Raw genomic sequence first — 7,437 nt, forward strand, 5'->3', positions numbered from 1 at the left:
ATTGTGGTTTTGATTGCATTTCCCTGATTAGTGATGTTGAGCACCTTTTCATGTATCTGTTGATCCACCTGTATGTATGCTTTGGAAAAATGTCTTTCAGATCCTCTGCCCATTTTTAAATTGAATTTTTTTTTTTATTGAGTTGTATGAGTTCTTTATGTTTTTTGAATATTAACCCCTTATCAGATAAGTGATTTGCAAATAGTTTCTCCCATTCTGTAGGCTGCCTTTTCATTTTGATGGTTTCCTTTGCTGTGCAGAAGCACAGCCTGTTTTCTTTTGGGAGTTTTATGTTTCTAGGTCTTACATTTGAAGTCTTTAATCCATTTCGAGTTGACTTTTATGTATAGTTTAAGATAGTGGTCCAGTTTTCCCAGCATCATTTATTGAAGTGACTGTCTTTTACCCATTGTCTATTCCTGCCTGCTTTGTCGGAAACTGACTACATGTGAATGGGCTTATTTCTGAGCTCTCTGTTCTGTTGTTTTATGCAAATACCTTACTGTTTTTACCACAGCGTTGTAATATAGTTCGAAATCGGAAAGTATGATGCCTCCAGCTCTGTTGTTCTTTTACAAAATTGCTCTCGATATTTGGGCATCTCTTGTGGTGCCATACAAAACTTAGGATTGTTTGTTCTACTTCTATGAAAAATGCCATTGGAGTTTCAATAGGGATTGCACTGAATTCATAGATCACTGTGGGTAGTATGAATATTTTAACAACATTCTTCCAATCCATGAGCATGAAATACCATTCCATTTATTTGTGTCTTCTTCAATTTCTTTTATCAATGTCTTATACTTTTAAATGTACAGGTCTTTCACCTCCTAGGTTAAATTTATTCCTAGGTATTTTTTTTTTTTGATGCAACTGTAAATGAGACTGTTTTCTCAATTTTTCTTTCTGATAGTTCATTATTAGTACACAGAAATGTGACAGATTTTTATACATATTCCATCTTGCAACTTTCCTGAATTCATTTATTAGTTCTCACAGTATTTTGGTGGAGTTCGTAAGGTTTTCTCTATATAGAATGTCATCTGCAAATAGTGACAGTTTTACTTCTTCCTAATTTGGATGACTTGTCTTTTTATCTAATTATGCTGTCTAGAAATAATGCTACTGAATAAAAGATGTGAGAGTAGGCATCCTGTCTTCTTGATCTTAGAGGAAAAACTTTCAGCTTTTTACTGTTAAGTATGATGTTAGCTGTTGGCTTGTCATATGTGGTCTTTATTATGTTGAAGTATGTTTCTTCTATACCCACTTTGTTGAGGTTTTTATCATAGATGGATGTTGGACTTTGTCAAATGCCTTTTCTGCATCTTTTGAGAGATGATTTTTATCTTTCGTTTTGTTAATATGATGTGTCACGTTGATTTGGTATCACTTTGCAAGCCTAGAATAAATTCAACTTGATCATGGTGTAATGATCCTTTTAATGTATTGTTGAATTCAGTTTGCTAATATTTTATCAAGGAGAGGATTTTTGCATCTGTATTCATCACGGATATTGGCCTGTCGTTTTAACATTTGTTTGGTTCTGGTTTTGGTATCAGAGTAGTGCTGGCCTCATAAAAAGATATTGGAAGTATAACTTCCTCTCTGGTTTTTTGGAAGAGCTTGGGAAGGGATGGTATTAATTCTTTAAATGTTTGGTAGAATTCATCGGTGAAGCTGTCTAGTCTTGGACTATGTTGGGAGGTTTTTGTTTACTGATTCAATCTCCTTATTAGTAATTGGTCCATTCAGATTTTCTATTTCTTGATAACTCAGTCTTGGTAGGTTTTATATTTCTAGGAATTTATCCATTTCTTCTAAGTTGTCTAATTGGCATAATTGTTCATAGAGTTCCTTATGATCCTTTGTATTTCTGTATCAGTAGTAACATCTCCTCTTCATTTCTGATTTTGAATCTTCTCTCTCTCTCTCTCGGTGTATCCAGCTAAAGGTTTGTCAGCGTTGTTCATCTTTTTAAAAAACCTCTTCGTTTCACAGATTTTTTTTCTATTGTCTTTTTAGTTTCTATTTCACTTATTTCCACTCTGATGTCTGTTATTTTCTTCTTTCTACTAACTTAAGACTTCATTCTTTTTCTAGTTCTTTGAGGTGTAAAGTTAATTTGAGATCTTTGTTTTGTCTTGTAGGCATTTATCACCTATGTATTTCTCTCTTGAGCTGCTTTCGCTACATCCATAAATTTTGGTATGTTGTATTTACATTTTCATTTGTTTCTTTTTAAAAAAATATTTCTCCTTTGATCCAGTATTTGCTCAGTAGCTTATTGTTTTGTCACCACATATTTGTGAATTTTCCAGTTTTCTTCTTTTAATGGATTTCTAGTTTTATACCATTGTGGTTAGAGAAAAAAAATGCTTGATATGATTTCAGTCTTAAATTTACTGACTCACGTGTTGCCTAACATATGATCTTTCCTGCAGCATGTTTTGAGTGCGCTTAAAGAGAACGTATTTTGTTACCTTTGGATGGAATATTCTGTCTGTACGTATTTGTTAAGTCCATCTGATTAATGTGTCATTTAAGGCCAATATTTCCTTGCTGATTTTCTGTCTGGATGATCTATTCATTGGTGAAAGTGAATAGGGTATTCAAATTCCCTACGATTATTAGTTTATTTCTTCTTTTAGTTTTGTTAGTCTTTGTATATTTAGGTGCATATTTACAAAGGTTATATCCTCTTCTTGGTTTGACCCCTTTATGATTATGTAATGACCTTGTCTCTTATTAATCTTTATCTTAAAGTCTATTTGCCTGGTAAAAGTGTAGCTACTCAGCTTTTTTTTTTGATTTCCATTTGCATGAAGTACATTTTTCTATCCCTTCACTTTCAATCTGTGTGTCCTTATATCTGAAGTGCGTCTCTCGTAGGCAACATGTAGATGGGTCTTGATTCTTTGTCCATTCAGCCACTCTCTGTCTTTTGATTGGAGAATTTAGTCCTTTTACATTTAAGGTAATTATTGGTAGGTATGTACTTACTTATTGCCATTTCGTTAATTGTTTGCTAGCTTTCTTCTTTCGTTTTCTTCTTCTTCTCTTGCTCTCCCTTTGTGATTTGATGATTTTCTGTAGTGGTATGCTTGGATTCCTTTCTCTTTATCTTCTGTGTATCTACTATAGTTGTTCGCTTTGTGGTTACCATGAGACAGACATCACAGTCAGTTTCAAGTTGGTAATAAGTTTAAACTCATTCTAAGGCTCTACATTTTTACTCCCCCACCATTTTATATTTTGATGTCAAAATTTACAGCTTTTTCTCTTGTGTATCCATTAACACATCGTTGTAGTTGTATTTACTGCCTTTAGTGTGGTGCAGAGGGACAATGCAGAGTTGGCATCTGCCAGTCTCCCTGGTCTCTTGAGAGAATTGCAGGCAGCCCCTATATGTGTGTTTAAATAGAAGCTTGCCCCTCCAGCCACAGCTATGAAGGTAAGCTAACAGGCTTCTTTCACAGAAAGACTGAGGGTGCATTTTGGTCTGCTGCCTGGTCTGCACTGTGCCCTGGGTGGGGCAGGTAGCCAGTTAAGAACTGTTTTTGTTTTAACAGTTCTATGGGACCCATGAACATAAGGCCTGCTGCCCACCAAAACCAGGTAACCAAGGAGTGTCCCCTGCAAGACAGCCACAAAAGCTGAGGCACCAGACATACACACAAGACCCTTTCCAAAAGATATAGGTGACCTGGAGTGAATCAGGGAGCGTGCAAAGAAGGCACCCCGCCACCAGCCCCTCTGTTTGGAGCGTATTTCAGTAGGCTCCTAGGTGTGTGTTAAACGCCTCCCTGTCAGGGTGATGCTTTTAGCAAACAAGCCTCTTTGACAGAAAGATGATGTGTCCAGTGGCTGTCCCCATGCTGGGCCCTGGGGGGTAGCCGGGGAGTCCACAGCAGTCCTTAAGACCCATTTCTCACTTTGCTATGGCCTTGTGGGTCTTCTAGACACAAGCCCTGTTGGCTTTCAAAGCTACATGTTTTGGAGTTTGTCTCTCAGGTGCAGGTTTTAAAAGTTGGGGTGCCAGATGTAGGGTTCAAACCTTTAGCTACTCAGGAAGAAGCTCAGAGTTGTGAGATCCCTCTTAATTGTGGGTCACTGCACCAGGAGTGGAGTTTATGGCAAGATTGTGTCTCAGCCTCTCCTGTGTATTTTGATATGGGTGTTTTCCTCTTTTGCCTGATGTGTAGGAGTTGTTCAGCTAATTTTTGGGTTTCTTTCAGAGGACACTGTCATGTATCTAGCTGTAGATTCAGTGTGTCTATGGGAGGAGATAAGCTCAGCCTTCTCCTATGTCGCCCTTTTTGTTTTTTCAATTAGCTGACACTCAGTATTATTTTTGTTATGTATCACCACGTTGATCCAGAACCTTCATATACTTTTTAGTTTGCCTTTTGCAGACAAAAATGTTGCAGCCAGCTTTTTTATGTCAATAAATATAAAAAACAAGGCCTTTCTGGCCGAAAAATATTTCATTTTATACTACTTTTCAGTTACTTTATCAGTTCCTTATTGTTGACTGTCTAGACTATTTCAGATATTTTTCTATTATAAACAACAGTAATCAGCATCCTTGTGCTTACATTTTTATCCAGCTATGCGATTATCTGCTTAAGATAAATGCCTAGAAATTGGATTGGTAGGTGAGCGGGTCTGCTCATTTCCCATTTTGATATATTCTGCTAAAATTCCCTTTGGGGAGGTTGTACCGATGCGTAGGAGCCCTGCTGCTTCACATACTTGCCAGTTGGCTTTGTCTTTTCCATCTTTGTTAGTCTCACTGTCCACAAATGATAGCGCTGTTATTGTAATCAGTATTGCTCTGACTAGGAGTCAAACTGAATATTCTTTTCACATTTTAATTGGGTATTTTAATTTGTTTAGCTTTCCCAGTCAGGTCCTTGCCTGTTTTTCAATTTAATTTTTTAAAACATTTATCTCTGAGAATCCTTCCTTATATAGAAAGGATTTTAACTACTTTTCTTACATGTTACAAATATTACCCACCCCCAATTTTCAATTTGTCTTTCATTCTTATGTTGTTCTTTCTCTACAGAAACTTTTAAGTTCATAGACATTTAAATTTATCAACATTTTTCTTTATAACTTCTGGGTTCTATGATTAGGATTTTGAAAATAAACATCTGTCTTTTCTTCCACTCCTTCTGTTGCCTTCTCGTTTGGGGGTACAGTGTGTGTAAATTTCTTATTGAAGTATAACATACATATAAAAGTGTCCAAATCATGTGTTCAACTTAATTTTCACAAAGTGAACGCATCCCAGAAATGTCTGACATGCCCCCTTCCAGCCACTGAAGTATTGAAATATAAAGTCTCACACAGGAAACAGCTTTGAGGTTTCCTGAATGGCAGGCCAGTTATCCTTACACTATTTATTGAATAACCTAGTTTTCACTCATGGATTAGAAATATGTTTGCTTATATTCCCATAAATACCTGGTCTATAGCTAGCCTATTTTATTCTATCGATCCGTCTGGTTTCAATGCCGTCATATTCTTTTCGTTAGTTGAATGAGCTATGGTACAATTTCGAAACTGGCTGTTACAGCCCATCTCAGTGCTCTTCCTTCTCAGATGTACTTTAGAATCATTTGGTTAAATGTAACCATCTCCTTTGTCTGCCCGAAGCCTATTAAGATTTTAATTAATTTGTTAAATGTATCAGTTAATGTAGGAACGATTGACTTTTTTAGTATTCTCTTCCTAAGGGCAAGGTTTGTCTTTCTTTAGTTCAATGTTCCTTCCAGGTCCCTTGCTCGGATTTTATTGTTTTCTTCAAATAGATCCCTGCACGTCTTGTTAAGTTTTTTCCTTAGGCATTTTAAGGCTTTTCTTCGTTACTGCAAATAAATTATTTTCTTTCATTATAATTTCTAGTCTAACATTCTAACTAGTTATTTGTATTTAGAAAGACTATTGAGTTTTTGTCTATTGATTTTCTAGCAGCTGGCTGCCCAAACTCATTCCACGTGGTTTATCATTTGCGTCTCGAGTTTTTTGGTTTATAATTGTAATGTTCTGTGACTTCAATTTATTTCTCCATGTTAAATCCTTCCAGTTAGCTTTTTATTGTGCTTAAGATTTCATAGCTTATAAAATGTAAACTCCACGTTATTGACTATCTTTCTTCTTTACAGCCACATTACTTAAAAGGGTTCTTTCTCCTCACTTTCCTCCTTTCCCGTACCCCCATCACTCACTCCTTCACCCCCTCCAACCTGGCTACAGCCATCCTCACTCCACCAGAATGATTCTTGACAAGGTCTCTGGTGACTTCCACATCTCTAAATCCAAATGTGGTTTTAACCCCTCACCTTATTTGACCCCTCCCTTACTTTGTTCTTTCCTTTATATATTTTTTAATTTTTATTTTTCAATTAGAGTTGACATTCAGTATTGTTAGTTTCAGGTGTACAGTATAGTGATTAGACATTTATATAATTTACCAAGTGATCCCCTTGATAAGCCTAATACCTGTCTGACACCACACACAGTTACTACCGTATTATTGACTATATTCCTTATGCTGTACTTTACATCCCTGTGACTATTTTCTAACTACCAATTTGTACTTCTTAATCCCTTCACCGTTTTCACCCAATCCCCGCCTCCACCCCACCCCACCCCACCCCCGGCAACCACCAGTTCTTTGTATCTGAGTCATGGGATCACCATCCAACCTGGAGTTGTGTTCTCTTTCCTTTCATTATCATAGTCAATCCCTAAGTTATGTGGATTTAACATCCTATTAGATGCTGAATCATCATCTTGTCTCCTTTCCCACCACTAGCAGCACTCTGGTTCAAGCCATCATCACCTTTCACTGGACCACTAAAATAGTGTTCAGACTGGTCTCCTTGTGTGCGCTCTTATTCTCATTCAACTCATTTCTCTCACTGCATCCATAGAGACCTTATATTATTCTTGTGCTTATAACCCTTTATCATCTTACCCTTTCCCCTCCTCACAGACCAACATCCTCAACATGATATACAGGGCTTTACCAATGAGGCCCCCTCATCTGGTACCGTCACCTGCTCTTTACTTAGCTATAAACAATCTGATTCTTGGAGTTCATTAAAAACACCAGTTATGTTCTCCTGGGCTTTTCTCATCTCCCGGACTGGAAACCCTTCCCCTCTTCCCCCTATCTCACCTCCAGTTAGCTATGATTCGTCCCCTGCTTAAGAAGTCTCTGTTGCCCTGAACTAAGTTTGGTCTCCCCTCTGTGAGCTCTTAAGGCACCATGAAATTTCCCTTCATAGTGATTTATTAGATTGTAATTGCCTATTTGTCAGGCTATTTAAAATCTCTTTCTTCCAATAGACTTTAGGCCCTATGGGGACAGGGACATGTGTATATTTTGCTGATTTTTTATCCCTAGTTTCTTCTCTAGTGCCT

At 37.1% G+C, this 7,437-nt stretch overlaps 1 protein-coding gene across 1 annotated transcript in view; it reads left to right on the forward strand.

Moving 5' to 3' along the window:
* SVOPL (SVOP like) overlaps positions 1-7,437 on the forward strand; it is a 44,606-nt gene that overhangs the window by 30,099 nt on the left and 7,070 nt on the right. The gene's annotated exons all lie outside the window — the stretch shown is intronic.

This window comes from Pteropus vampyrus, unplaced genomic scaffold, assembly GCF_000151845.1.
Source record: "Pteropus vampyrus isolate Shadow unplaced genomic scaffold, Pvam_2.0 Scaffold48, whole genome shotgun sequence".
Classification (NCBI taxonomy): Eukaryota; Metazoa; Chordata; class Mammalia; order Chiroptera; family Pteropodidae; genus Pteropus; species Pteropus vampyrus.